This window comes from Dermacentor andersoni, chromosome 4, assembly GCF_023375885.2.
Source record: "Dermacentor andersoni chromosome 4, qqDerAnde1_hic_scaffold, whole genome shotgun sequence".
In the NCBI taxonomy this organism is placed as follows: domain Eukaryota; kingdom Metazoa; phylum Arthropoda; class Arachnida; order Ixodida; family Ixodidae; genus Dermacentor; species Dermacentor andersoni.
The window spans coordinates 117973265-117986548 of record NC_092817.1 but is presented as its reverse complement, the minus strand read 5'-3'; positions in this window follow the sequence as shown (position 1 = coordinate 117986548).

Below are 13284 nucleotides of genomic sequence, written 5' to 3'. Positions count from 1 at the left end.
CTCTGACTTCAAGCAAGGAACCACATTTCCAAATATCAATCCTGGAGCCAGTACCACTTTCCAGATACCCCGGAGCACCTCGTACCTATTCGCATCCCCACAGCTCTCTTTGTTTTATTATGACCACATTTCTCTTCCCCTTTGCAGTTATTGGTTTATCCCGTGTTCCCATATATTTATTTCCTTCGTTTATTCATATAACAAGATATTTATATTATTTGTAGAAACGTATTTCCTGGTCCTCTATTGACACTGTCTCATCACTATTTCAATTCATTGATTATCATAAAACCAAATTTCAGACCAATATTCTCGCTTTGCTGTCCACAGACATTATGCAAACCTTGCATATCACTTTGCTTTTTTAGCTAGCAACACCCGCATAAAGAACCTGGAAGCTGCTGCTCTACTATTGTACCCGCCTATTTGTATGAGACATTAAACCCGATATTGCTTCGCTCTAGCACCCCTTCTTATTTTACCATGTACGTCATAAACAGCAGCGGGGATAGAGGGTGGTCCTGTCTCAGTCCCTTACGGATATCAACGTTCTCCTCACTCCTCATCCCTTCCAATTCAACGCAAACTGTATATTCTATGTCAATCTCTCCAAAAAGCTGTATAGAATCATTAACTATGCCTTGCTCTTCCAGAATTTCCCACAATATGTTGCGGTTTACTCTGTCATACGTTCCGGTAATGTCTAGAAAAGCAACGTATAGCGGTCTCATTTCGTCTCTCGATATTTCAATACAAGCGAAACCTTCAAGCAAGACCAGTACGCAAGCACCATCTGGTGGTGTTGCAAAAAACCCAGCGGCAACACCACCAGAGCAGCAATGCCCGGAAAGTCGGGAGAAGAGTCAAAGAAGCTTCGCTTTAAAAAGAAATATGGCACACGACGCTAGAGGCACAAGAACAAAGATTATGCCGTGTCTCGTGGTACACTAAGCTCATTTCGGCACCCCTTACCTGCGCAGGCGCTTTAGAAAAGTTGGGCAAGACGGGTCGCCATGATGACATCTTGCCGTACACTGTCGACGATGCGGAGGCGGACCCCTTTTGCAATGCACTTCATTCCTTTTCCGGCATCATGAAATGACAACTAATAAGGTTGCAGATGATTTCTACGTAAAAAAATTGGTTCGACGTGTGTCAGCTATAACACTCGATACACTTTCACACAAGTGAAATAGCGCGTCCCGATTAGTCGTCTTTTTTTTTTTTTTTTTTTTTTTTGCTGCAAATTCAACAATCAGTGCCCCCATGATAAAGTTCTCAGTCACAGCTCGTTTTTATAATTTTTACTCTTTTGGAGATCTTGGAGGTTTTGGTATTTTTCGTTTTTAATGAGCACAGCGGTCTCAATGAACTTTTACAACTTCCTTAAGCTCTTTGGAAGAGATAGTTGGAGCACGCTTTTACGCATTTACTTTGCGTTTGATAACGGCGCCGATTCACAAATTGTCCTATTTTCCAGAATAAGCTTTAGTTTAAAATTGCACTCGTTCTATATAGTTTGGCTTCGGGCGTTTATTGTGGTTTACGTCAAGTACGCAATACTCTATGGTCACCTGAGTATACTTTGGAAGCGCTAGTCTTGTGTGTCGGCGTAGACAAATGCTTTTGTAATGACCCGAACATCTGTGTCCGTAGTAGACGCTACCGCTTCATGACTGGGTGTCATCTCCCCAATGCAGACGGTGGAAGTTTGCGACCGAATTGCTGATGGAAAGCCCATTGAATGCATTCCTAGGTCATTGAAGAAGTTTTCCACCGGAAATGTCTTCGCGAAGTTGGAATGTGTTCAGTGGTACGAGGTTTCCGTCACCCGTGAGCGTTCTGCGATGCGGGTGACCGCTATAGGGATGCGAGAAGCGTTTTCTAACAAAGGATGGCTAGTGTTTGATTGAGCCCGCCAGTGGAAGTTCCATTAATTGGAGTCACAGATTTCGGCGCTGCTGAGGAGTTGCGAAATTGTCTAAGCAAGGACGCCGGAAGTGTTACCCCCATCTGAATGTGCTGGCCAAATGCACGGCTGCTGAAACAATTCCGTCCTCGGGCGTTAAATTGCGGAGAGTTTGAAGTCAAGGAATCTGCGTGTCTACATGAACCTCAGAATATTTTGATATGGAGTTTTCAGAGACGGGTGGAGGGGGGGGGGGGGGTGAGAGGGGACGATAATGTCTCTAACGTATACTTATAGCGCGCTCATATGTAATGCAATTCTTATAGGATATTTTTTTTATTTCTTGAGGAAAAACTACAGGAGAGAATCTTATGCGAAAGCCTTCCTTTATGTTTTACGATACTTGCAAAGCGTCCATAGCTCACAAAAGAAGCGGAGAAGAGTAGCACTAAAGCGAAACACATTTACACATATAAGTTCCAGTTAACACTCTTATGTGGCTCAGTAACGTTACTTAAAACATGCCCGTATTTGAACGACAATCAAAACATTTTGCAGGTTCCTATTTTCTCCTTATAATGTATATCTGCGTGAATTAGCCGAAAGCGCATTGTTCTTTGGTGGGGAACTTCATTGTCAATAGCAGGCACTATTGGGGAATTTTCTAAGTAAATTTCGAGAGAAAGTAGTGTAGTAAATTTAACAGGTAGTGTGATTTTGCTGCGGCGGATAGCTAAAAGGACAAAACGCTTTGATAAAAAAGCCTATACATGGGAGTTGAAAAAGAGTAATGCACGCTAGACGCATATATACAATGCGCAAATTATCACTATTAGTTGCAGTGAGCTTAACAACTTTTAGATGGTCATGTTTGTTTTGCAAGGGCTCTGAACGTTGTCTGAGCCTCCATTTTCTGAACACCTCCTAGCGCGGATTTGCGCTCCCGTGACATTCTAATCGCAGAGGCTGGGGACTGAGGGACTAGAACTGTATGTGTTAGGCGCCTAAAACAAGCACATAAGGGCTCATTTTCGTCACAATAGGGGCTGAAATAGACGTTTAAACAGTTCGCAAACCATGATATGTACATGTGAGAAGTGTGCGTATTCTATTTTTATTGTAAGAATTTGTGGTGCAGTCTCTTCGTGAAGTGTGAAAGGCGCCAACCATGTTGTGCAAGCCATCGCATCACAGGGATTTGCTGGGCACACAAGAGATAACTTTCTTTAACAAGGATTTGTTTTGACGCTGTGAGAATGTCGTCTATAATTAGGAGCCAAAATTTCATGCTTACCATGGGGGATCAAGCGGAGTAGGTCCGAGAATTCCAATATATGTTAGGAAGGTTGGTAAATCGTTAAGGACAGAAGTTAAAATCCGCGATCAATGCTCTGAAGCCAGCAAATTTTCCAGTAAGAAAAAAAGTTGTGTTTGTATAGTTATGTTTTATAACTATAGGAAGCGTATCATATAATTACCATCTCTAGGTTTTGAAGTTCAATATTGTGCTTGTCATTAAGAATGTGCTGGTAGGCTGAAAACGGGCGCTGAACATCGACAGAGGTAAATGAAATGTTCTTGCGTTTTCGTGTGTTTTGCCAGCTTCACGCCCTCTGGTATTCTTGTGTTCACCTGTAAGAAGCACGGAAATTTAATTGAATATAAAAAAATTTCCTTCTTTTTTGATAAATAGGAACTGCACCTAAGCACAAACGTTTTCTGCAACTGCTGCCGCTCACATGAAATGCCCTAAACATGTGTAACCGTGCGCCCGCTTCATCACCACTTGTGAACTATTTGTTATATCTATTCCTTAAGCTCTTCTTCTATATTTGCATCACTTTATTCTTCGGTGGCGTGGCAGCGGTGGCGTAGAACACCCGTCTCGCGTGCAAGAGGTCCGTGGTTCAAATCCCGGTGCCGCGCAATTTTCCACCGGATTAAGAAAAAGAAAAAATCCGCGTGTTGATAAAATTGCATAAACAGGCCTGGAGTGTGGCCCGTTCCCGGTGACCAGAACCGGTAACGCACTCCCTCACCAGAGCAGGATTGGCCACCCTGGTGCAGTACTTGGCCACAACCTCCTATATGAACACAACAAGAAGTTTGCAGGGACAACATGGCCACAATTAGTACATGACCGGGATAGTTGGAGAAGTATGGGAGAGGCCTTTGCCCTGCAGTGGGCATAACCAGGCTGTTGATGATGGTGATTCTTCGCAAGGTGTCTTGTTCTTTCTTTTTTCTGATGCGACATTTGGACACAGACCTATGCATGTCCTTACAAGAGCATATATACTTCATTAACAACAAAATGGGAGAGCAGAGTAACGGGTAGCTTTTAATTCCAATCTATCATACAGTCTAGATTATATGCCATCGACTGTAGCCTCTGTAAACAGCAAAAGAAGCAGGGGCGCTAAGAAAGGAGACCACGTAACTGTAGTCGATTGTGTATTGAACACGTGTAGTCAGTATATCAACACGGATGCGCGTCAGTGACGTGTAACAAGGCGATAGCATGTCTTTATGTCTTTATAAGTAACGCTCTCAGTAAACATATATTAACTTCCTGCACTGTGCATGTGTCTGTAGCACCTTTTGATTGCCTGCGATGACCATGTTACATACAGTACACCTTGGGCGGACAATGCACGCTTCCGCTTAACACACGCGCATCGCAATCTACAGTAGCAGTCTTTGGAAGCTAATGTCCACAGTATACCTTTCTCGGATTTCGGCGTCTTTATTTCTGAAATCCCACTTGCAATGCCACATGGAGTTACGTGTCTAATGGTGTAGAGGGATACTTTTGTTGATAATAGTCTCTGGCAATGCAATTCAGGGTCAGACAATTGGGTGGAGGCCCTGAAAAACTCGAGCGACGTGGAAGATGCAACTACTTAGTTGAGTGGGCACATCATCAACAGAGCCTATTCATTATGCCAGATTTTGTGCAAAGCTGGCGCATACAAAATAAGAAAAGAGTGTACAAGAAAGGTTGGAGTCGCTGAGCTAAAACTTCCATTTAAGGCTACAGGGGAAAAGAATGTGCAGGCATATCATGTTTTAATCCATCTGAAGGGAACCTTTAGTCACCGGAAGTGTAATAAATTGAGTGCGACCAAGGCCTCGTAAATCCAGCTCACGCATCAATCGTGTGCGTGAAACAGTCCCGAAAATTTGCTAGAGCCGACGTCAAACTAGATGTTTCCTTGCGCATTTGTAAGCGAAATTCATTTGTCAAAGTACATTAAAACCAAGCAGCGAAGTTGGTGCATGCTAGAGGGTTCTTCATAAGTACTGCAACTTCTTTTTTCTCTTCGTTACCCGCCAACTTTAGCCGGCAGTTTTAGAGAACTTTCGGCTGTAGAGAAAATCGATCCACACTCTTCGGCAACATGTGATGGTTCTGAACTGAAGCAGTGTTGTTTTTTTTCAATCTAGTGCCAATATTGTGTAAACTATAATACTCACGTATATTCTTGCGGCGTAACTTCAGTTGCTTAAGTCAAATATCTAGAAGCTTTTGTAGTGGCATAAAGTTCGAAGTGGCAGTGACACTTTCTGTAGAAAACGTCTTTCAGAAACTCTTACGCGAACATCTGCTTGCGCACAAGAAAGAAGCACCAGATGAAAGACGGCCGTGCTTGTTCTGACAGCTTTCAATTGTGGAACTGATGCGACTTCAGTCCCGCGCTGTTACTACTATAAGAGAAAGAAAAAAAAAAGACTTCGCTAAGATCACGGGAACAAATTTCTGTTTGCGTTTTCGAATTGAGAAAAAAGAACGAACAGTTGCTATTCGCTCAGATGGAGCCTTAGAAAGGGATGCGTGCTTCGACCTGACATTCCACAGAAAAAGCGCCGAAGCGCGAGAAAAGCAGTCGCAGATGGAAAACTTAAAAATGCGTTTTGTAGCGCCCCCATATGTATTGATTCTTTGTTTTTGTAGGAGTGGCCAGTATTCGTGTCTTTTAATTACCTCTCATACGTTATAATAAACATTTTGCTTATTTGATACTTTGATTTATAGTTTCTTATACGACCGCACCTTTCTCCCCTAACAGACATCGAACCATTGGGTTCCTGTCAACTTGCCCGTAGTGGGTGAACGCAATTATAAAGAAGAAAGCAGGCAGCCACAGCAAACTAACTAACAAACAAATAAGATGCTGCTGTTTCAGCAGATGAGTTCAGAGCCGAAAGAATCACTAAGGTGTGCTGTCTTTTTGAGAGCAACAATAAAATGGCTCTTGTAAAAAAATTAAGGACGAAAGCACTACAAAGGTAGACGGCTTGTTTATGGTCTTTGAACTATTTTTATCAGTCTTATAGGTTCTAAAAATATTTTCTATTGAGTTGCATGTTTGTCCTAAAGGCATGAAGATAATTTGACGATTACATATTACTCAAGCATACTGACGTTCGCCAAAAAGAAAAAAAAATTGTTTTTCTTTTCAGCGACACTGCAAATCGTACTGTTTTCGTTAGTGACAGGAAAAAAACCAAATAAAAAAAATGTTCAAGTTAAGCATGTCTGTGTGCCTTATATGTATGCAGCACATCTCACAGCGCTTGACACGATTCCATCATGTCCCCTCACTACTTGTCAGGACACGATGACAAAGAAGCTGGATTGGCCGGCTTGCTATCGCATAACTCTGGCAGGACGTCTCTCAATTAACCGTGTAATGCACTGAACGGACACGAGGGATAGTGGAAAAGAGAACGTGGATGGGAAGCAGCCCACAGAAATAAAAAAAAAAATTCTAGCGCAATTCCTACGAGACAACATAACTGAGAATAGCTGCTGTCATAACCTCCGCGATAATACTTACGAAAGTGCATCGAACGAGTAGATGCAGCAGTCAGTGAAAGATTAATACGCGTGCACTGGCATCCACAACTTTCCTCTTGATATTGGCAGTGTTTCGTCAGAAAAGAAGGGGAGGTCAGATAAAGGCAGGGCCAGACAAGGTGAATGAAAATGTTTATTCAACAAGCGTTACCCAATACAGATATATAACTGCAACCTGCCGCTACGACACACATGAAGCAGTAGATGTGCTGATATAAGCCATATCGTTTGCCTTTTCCACGCATGCTGGCAACATCTCCATAGCGTGTCATCCACAGCCCAACTACATTTATTGACAGCTTCTACGCTCGATGCGCTCACTGACTGCTTATTGGAGTTGCTCTCCTCTGCTCCCACCAAATGTATTAGGCAATGAGTAGCAAATCTCTCATCATGTAGGCGGCTTTCCCCGTTATTAGTTCTCGACATGATGTGCGTCCAACCTGACCTCCATTGCCTCATTGTTCGCTGCTCTAGCCACTTATATTATTTATGGTGTAAACGAAAAAAATCATAATAATTGGAGCATTGCTCTAATGTGGTGCTTTCAGAGGCTATTCCTTCTTAATTTGTTGCAATATTTTACACCAGAAGCCACATCCATGCATGGACCGATAGAGGAAGTTGATCACTATCGCTTACGCCAAGGTGCCGAGTTGCCTTGTGCTCATCATATGGTTTGCTAGAGCTCGGAACCAAGAGACGCGTTGTAATCGTTGTGGTTGTTGAGTTGCAACGGCTTACGCAACCTCTCAAGAGTCGCAGTTCATAAATTGCTGAGTAAGGATAGGGGTATTCACTTCCAGACATCTGGGAAGGTGTTCCTCTTATTCTTTCACCGCAAAGAGCGATCCGCTTAAGCTGACTCAAATCAGAAGTGCAAGGAGTTTCACAAAGAAGAAACATGGAGTTCAAGGATCATTGTATACGTAGGTAAATATTGTTAGACTCAGAACCAGTAGTAGGGTTCAATGGCGGCGCCTATTGAATAATTTTTCTGCCGACGTCATTTTTTTTCTTTAATAGGCAGATTCATGCTGCGTGAATTAAAATCATTCAGCAGATTCCACATACTCGAGCAGATTCTCAAGCAGCCGAAGGAACTTGCAATTCTTGAGTCGCGCAATGCCACGGCTGAAGTCACACGCTGACACAGCTTCAGTTAACCTGAAGTTTTTCGTTTGCGCTTGCCATCTATGGGCTCTATTGGCAAGAAAATAGTTTAACTTTACTCGGCAAGAGAAACTTTCATCTGAATACAATAGGTTCATTTAAATTAATTCAGAATACAATTTGCTACTTAGAGAATTATGAAGTCTTATCAGGAACCATTGGAAAATTAACTGGATTATGTTATTTGTATAAGGACGAGGTAGATGGGCCGAAAAAGCCTAGATAAGTACGCACCTATGCAACTGAAATATAAAATTCTTTTTATTTTACAACTCCGAGGAAAAAGTGACAGCTCTTCTTCGGTAAGCTTAAACACTAACAATTTAACCACAATTTTCCCCTGTGCGTCTTTGATTTCGCTCAACATTTATTCGAATTATGTATCCCTTTTTACTGCCTTAACCTGGTGAAATACAGTACCTTTTTTACTTTACCTCCATTAATTAAAAAAAACTGCTACGACATTTGCTAGAATTGCTTCGTGGCAGATGAATAATGCTACAAGTCACTACGTCACAGATTGTTTAGACTGCTAGCCGCACTTCGCAGTTTTGCGAGTGTAATCAGGTGAAGTTGACGCATAAATTAATGGCCCTCATTTTGGTCTACATGCCCATCTTGAGATGTATAAAGGTGAAACTAGACTTTGATAATGATGCTTCTTAACATTATAGTATAAACCTAGGCAATACAGATTGTACCTAAGAAGTTATTTACTATAATCTCCTTCTGTTAAAAAATGAATTGTCATTTTTTTTTAATTTGTTCTTCAGTCAGATTATTTTTTAGTAACGTAAGCACAAGAAGAGATAAAAGTTTTTCTTTTTTGAAGCAGAAAGTGTGCTTATTCAAAATTAATGTACAGCACTAACAACGGGGGTCGTGCAGGTAATAAAGCGATAAGCGAAAGAGAAATCAGAGCTTTATGCCTGGTTTTTGCACTCTCTTTCACTTTTTGGGAAGATGTACAAACTAAAACGACCAGCAAATAAGGCTGACTAGTGAATGAAGCTTGTCGATAGAATTTGCCACATATTTACCGACCCGGTCAGTCAGTCAAGAACTTTTTTGAGGGCGTGAGGAGTTTTAAGACGTTGGAGATCTCACGCTGGGAGCTCCTCGGGCCGAAATCGTAGGCGACGCCAAAGTCGGGACGGGAACGTGGTGACGCTCCGCCAGTTCTTGGGCCCTCTGGACGGCCTTCAGTTGGAGTTTGAGGACTGGGCTTTTCAGGGCTTCTTACCATTCGACCACACTGGAAAGAGGGCACTTTGGTAACGCGGTACATTGCCATAGCATGTGCGAGAGTGAGCGGTAAAGTTCTGGGCAGTCTGGGCAATTTGCCGGGATGTCTGAGTTGCAGTAACTTAGTAGGCCTCTTGACGGATACAAGTCCGTTTGTAGCATTCGAAAGGCAGCCGCCTGCCAGATAATTTTTTTAAAGCGCTTATCGCAACAAGCTAGTTCACTCCTCAAATATTTTGTTAGAGAAGTTGGCTAGCTTACTTGTTTGGGTTACACGTTCACTAAAACTCACCCACGAGTTCGAACGCGTGCACACGAAAGCATGCACACACACAACACCAAGAGCAACACAAAAATATTGGAACTTGTGGCAGAACGCAGCCTAACCATATACCGCACCGGATTTGGAGAAACGAAGATGACTATTGAAAAACGAACGCAGCATCTAAAGAAACGTGGACGTGAGTAGATAAAAAAAGCCTCGCAAGATGAGGGAAGACGCGAAAGGAAAGTGACCACGAAACGCAGAAATGGAGGAGCAGTCGGTATGATGGAAAAGTATCAATTTCCTTCCGACCCGAAATCTTCCTCTAGTGTTTCCAAGTGAACGCGCGCTTCAGCACATGTAAAAACTAAAAGAAAAGGTATATTCAATGGGACCCTGGCCTTTCATTCCAACTTTAAAAAAAGCTCACAAAAAGCTCCCCCCCCCCCTCACAAAAAAAAACTACTAACATGTGTAGCGAGGGAAAAAACACTCGACAGTGTCGTGACTTCGAGGTCGTGCGCAGTGGAGCAGGACGGAGGATGACGGCAGAGCATGACTTGCAATTGGAGTGAGCGGACTGTACATCCAGTGGTGCGACACGCGTGTAGCACTCGGCGAATACTAAGATACGCAATGCCAGCCCGAGGCTGTCTGTAATGTGCGGCTTGCGACAGCAAACTGAATTAGGCCTGCAGCTTTGTTTCTGACAACTATACTTCGGGCCTATATATTTACCAGGCCCGATTCACCAACATAGATGTTGCCGTGATATTCTTTAGTTTCTCGGTACGTCCTCCTACCCCTAAGGCCACGTTTCTCGCTGGTTGATGGCTCAATGCTGTCTTTGACTTCCAGCCATGCATATCCGCAAATGCACAGGAAACCGAGTTGGCGCCGCGGGAACTGGCTTGACCATTTCTTGTTGTCCTCTCTTAGACCGATGGCAATACATGGTTCTGATGCGGAAACAAAGAAGGGAGCCACGTAGGAAGAAACCGTGCCGTGTAAAACAAAATACAGGCGAGAAATGTCCGGAGACAAATTATGCACGCTAGGTAACCAATCACGCGCACTATGAGTAGGATGTGCCAAGAAAATGCAAAAAGCAGTTTCTTTTCTGTTCGAAGGCCGTTGTTTATAGCTTGCCTTTTTCTTGCGGGAAAGTATATGTGGGCCCGACGGGAAGACGTGTCAGCGTAGGATTACCTAATCACTAGTAAAAACGTGGAGAAGTATAAGCAAGGAAGCCTTTTCTATTGCTGCGTACGCTGTCGTTAGTTTGCACTGTACGACAAATGCCGTCTGAGGGTTAGGGGGAAGCAATAGCGTAATAGAAAGAGAACTAAAGCAGTTTCGTTAGAACGAGTAGGAGAGAAATTTGTTAACACCCAGTCTAGACAAAGAAATTGCTTTTCTCAGCATGCAGTAACCAGTTAACTAGCAGTTCAACAATATTGTTGAGCTAGCAAAAAAGCAGGACGACGCTTAGGCTCCGCCTTTGAGCGGAACGCTATAGCATTCAAAGATCCCTGACTGCTTCTTACGCTTCCCGGCAACTGGGGCGTATGTAACCGTATCGTTTCCCGGGAAACGCTGGCCGCGAACACTATGTACGAAGGCGAGCGTTCTGGTAGAAACACGGCATCTTGCGTGGGCCGCGATACAGCGGGAGCGAGCGTCATCTGGAGGTATTAGAATAAACCGAGTGCGCCACTCCGTGGCCCCTGAGATACTCACGCGCCGGCGCGCGAATGGCGGACGCCTTGGCCGGTCTATGAATGGTAGAAACGCTGGAAAAGGAGTTTCTTTGAGTTTTCGCGTAAGAGAATTATGTTTTTTCGTATAGTCAAATCACAATCCGATGCTTCATGTCGGTAGATTGAGCGTAAGTCGTACTTTACGATTTTCCTACGCATTTTCGCTTGAGAAATGCGGTTAGTTCTGTAGCTTGCTTGCACCACATTGAGGGCCTGGGTATGGATGGTTCGAAAATCTTTTTGCCGGAACGACGTCCGACGCCGGATTTTCTGCGTCGCGGGGCCCGAGCATTTAAATACAAGAATCTCTATGCAGATCTTAATGTGAATTTCATTTACTTCAATTATTTCGTCATAACCCCTTTATTTATACTAGGTTCTAGTGCATTAAGCTACATCAACCGATTCAGTGTTCATGCATTTTTGATTGGAATGGCTGATAGCGCCGAGTGCAATGCCTGCGGTGTCGAGGAAACCATAGAACACCTACTGTGCTACTGCCCATCTTTTGAAGATGAAAGGTAAGACCTCTGCACAGCTCTCAATCAGCTAGATGGAAAGCCGTTCACCTGGAACAAGATCTTGGGACCATGGCCTCGCATATCGCAGCTACAAAAGGCCACAAAAGCGTTGCTGCGATATTTGAAAGATACCGGATTGAGTCAGCGTCTGTGATCCGGACTGAGTGACCGACTGATATCTCCAGTGGACCTTCTCTTCTTCTAATCTTTCCGTCCCCCTTTCCCTTTCCCCAGTGTAGGGTAGCCAACCGGGCTCAGTCCTGGTTAACCTCCTTACCTTTCATTTATCATTTTCTCTCTCTCTCTTCCATTCATGTTCAGCATTCAGACAGGGTCCGTGCAGTGAATAGTTTGCTGCATTAGCAAAGGTTTACTTATTCTTTTTTTCACTGCGTTCAGGTGTGATAACTTTGATCGGGAAAGTTGTGGTTTTTAAGAAGCTTGATTGCTCATTCTGTGGGACATATACGTGGGCACAAGGTCTAATGATATGTTGACTTTAGCATCGTCGTCGTAGCAATTCGTTTTGCGTCTTTCTGAAAGAGGAACCGCATCGGTTTTGAGGTTCAAAGCACACTTTTGTTTTGACCCTAATAGATAATAGGAAATTTAGCAGCGGTCAGAAGGCGGAGGAAGGAAGGAAGGAAGGAAGGAAGGAAGGAAGGAAGGAAGGAAAGAAGGAAGGAAGGAAGGAAGGAAGGAAGGAAGGAAGGAAGGAAGGAAAAAGAAGATGTAATGCTAGCACTAAGGCCCGATAAAGAAGAGCGTTTGCCCCGCTAAGGCCCGTTGTTGATCCGCAGAGCCCGAGTGAAGCCAAGCACTCCACGAAAGAGGGGAAAGGTAAGGTAAATAAGGAGAGGTAATGGCAGTGTTACACGAGTACAGAATGTGTTCCGTGTCTGCCCTTATCTCCGGACAGTTGGGGCAGTGAGCTACGCTACCCCATCCGAATTTGTAGGGCATTAGTGGGGTGAGAAGAGTTTTATAGTTTGAAGGATCGACATTTGGGCGAGTTGGTACTGGTTGGTTGGTGGGTAGTGCAATACGACGAGGAGAGAAGGCGCTGTCCTGTTTGTTTCTGCCTTCTGTCTTTGTCGCCTTGTGCTGCCCCTTCAAGGTTTATAGTTTGAACTTTGCGAAGGACATTTGCCTTCAAGACGGAACAAGCACATGTCCTTGGGAAAGCGAAGTTCTAGAAGATTCCGCGCACTGTATGAGCTGTTAAGGCGGACCAACCTTGGAGCAAAACTCGGCACTGCCGCAATGAAATGGTCCTGCCGCAAACGGAATGCGCTCTAACGCTTCGGCCAATGAAAGTGTGGTCGATAAGGCAGCTTCGAAATTGCGAGGGGAGACACCTCTGTCTTATAGATCGCGTCTGCAGAAATTTATAGCGATAGAAAAGGTGAACACATCCTTTGCGTGCAAAACAAAAAGTTGATTCGGGCTATGTGTGCTGTATAGGAGAATAAAAGAAGACAAAGTGCCAGAGTACCAAGATAGTAAGCAATAATAATTGCATGAATGTAAAAGCGTGAGCGAGGGATATT